This window comes from Pinus tabuliformis, chromosome 9 (genome assembly GCF_031772625.1).
Source record: "Pinus tabuliformis cultivar Carrire ecotype Pingquan chromosome 9, CPIR1, whole genome shotgun sequence".
NCBI classification, from domain to species: Eukaryota; Viridiplantae; Streptophyta; class Pinopsida; order Pinales; family Pinaceae; genus Pinus; species Pinus tabuliformis.
This window is the reverse complement of record NC_142307.1, coordinates 383483577-383485810: the sequence shown is the minus strand read 5'-3', so window position 1 is coordinate 383485810 and position 2234 is coordinate 383483577. Positions and strand designations below refer to the sequence as shown.

At 37.9% G+C, this 2234-nt stretch overlaps 1 pseudogene; it reads left to right on the top strand.

The window, feature by feature from the left end:
- The first annotated feature begins 807 nt into the window (after positions 1–807).
- LOC149148756 (G-type lectin S-receptor-like serine/threonine-protein kinase SD2-5 pseudogene) lies at positions 808–1906 on the top strand (annotated as a pseudogene).
- Positions 1907–2234: the final 328 nt, after the last annotated feature.

Below are 2234 nucleotides of genomic sequence, written 5' to 3'. Positions count from 1 at the left end.
CTCATTTAGAGGGGGAGGTAGTTTGTTGTTGTCCTAGCCACCAAACAAGCCTCGGTCTTCCTTCAAGTATTGCATCTGCCCTAGATCTCCACCCACAGGTCTAAAACAACCTAGATTTCATATTGCCCGCCGTTAATAGACCTTCAAAATAAGCACATCATCTTCTCCTTTCTCCTGCATTCACACCTTACATTACTTTACCTTGCCGTGGTATGAGATAACCCTCCACGCAATAAAAAAGGTAACCAAACCAACCTTAAAACCTCATGATATTTTATCCTCTTTGCCTGCGGCAAAACAAAGGTTTCTCACTCTTCACTGAGTTGGTTTCCCTCCTCCCTAAATTTTCCTTGATGTTGCACATTTTCATGTGAGATAACCTCACATATCACCCTCTATTTATATCCAAAAGAGTGGCTCCTTCCAATGTCACTCTAAGGTTGTCCAACTATCAAGGAGGCTTACTAAAATTAATTCAACCTTAACTATTATGGTGCCAACCCATCATTAGACTTCAAAAATTCATAACTCCTCAAAGACAACTCAAAATTGGATAATTCTCATTGAATTAGAATCATCTCGCCAAGAGATATCATCCTCATCCATCACATGTCAAAAAATCACCACAATTTTGGCACAAACATCTATGGGTGCGAAACCCCAGGTTTGCGTTATAAGACCACAAGCCTACTTGTGGCACTTTGACCTCCAGCCCTCAAACACTAGGGACTGGAGTACCTCCCAAACTACACAAAAATCAACAGTGTTACCATTATCAAGAGATAAAAACCTAGAAACGAATCTTGGATGAGATCATTAGGGAATTTATCATGGGTTTGCACTGTTGTCATGGTTTCTGCACTAGGATTTCTTGCATGGAGATATAAGGTGAATAAGTAAATGGTGAAGCACGAGTCTGAAGAAGATGAATTTCTAGAGAATTTGCCAAGCTTGACCCAAATATATACATAAATTGAGTTGGGGGAGGTCATAGCAGGGTTCAGTAGGCAACTTGGGGTTGGTGCATTTTCAATGGTTTTTCAATGGCAGCTTGCTAATGGAACAAAAGTTGCTATGAAGAAACTATGAAATGTTGATATAGGGAATTTACATTTCCGTGCAAAGGTTGCAGCTTTGGCAAGCATTAAACATGTAAATTTGGTGAGAATATTTGGGTTTTTCACTGATGTCACATATAGATTGGTGGTGTATGAGTACATGAGCAATGGATCTCTTGATTACTGGTTGGTTCATTACCATTATGACAATAATCGTTCACCATATCTTGACTAGATAAAGAGATATAATATCACCCATGATATGTCTTATGGATTGGATTTCTTGAATGAAAAATCCAAGGACAGTATTATTCATTTGGATGTGAAGCCTCAAAACATTCTGCTAGATGACAATTTTGGAGCCAAACTTATAGATTTTGTGTTGGGCAAATTAATGGATAGGGCTCAGAGCCACTCATTTACTCGTGTCAGGAGACTCCTAGGTACTTAGCTCAAGAATGGCTTATGCATGCCTCTACCATAGACAAGAGTGATGTTTATAGTTTTGGAATGGTTTTGATAGAAATAATCGGTGGGAGGAAGAATTTAGACCTGTCCTAGTAGGACGAGATGGAGATTTTTCCTTGATGGGAAATTAGTATGATTCGGTAAGGAAAGATTAGGAATGTCGTTGATCTGAAATTGGGAAATATGGTAGACTACGAGTGGGAATAGGTAGAAGAGTTATCATAATTGAATTCTAATGTATTCAGGAGGATGCACAAGTAAGACCTCTAATGAATAAAGTGATCTTGATGTTGGAATGACATACTAAAGTAGAAGATCCACCTCTTTGCATTAAGTTTTTGATGATAACTAGGGCTAGGATTTCTACTCATCCATCATAGTGGGAGAAAGAGGGCACATCAAGAAGTGTTGCCACCATATTTGTCTCTTTCTTTGCAAGGTAAATGAAGATATTGTTGGAGCTCTGGACAATATTTACTTCTCTGATATGTGGTTGCCCAATGATTTTTTTAGCATGCTTCATAAATTTTATTTTCCGACATTTTTTCAGATAAATCCTAGTTGGCATAAATATGCAAGTTTGAGGAAATTGTTATTCACATTGTTAATATTTATCATATAATGCCCATCAATGCAACTATGTGGGAAGCATTGCCCATTTTTTACTTTCATGGAAAACTTGGTCCTTTTATTGATTCAGTGACATGT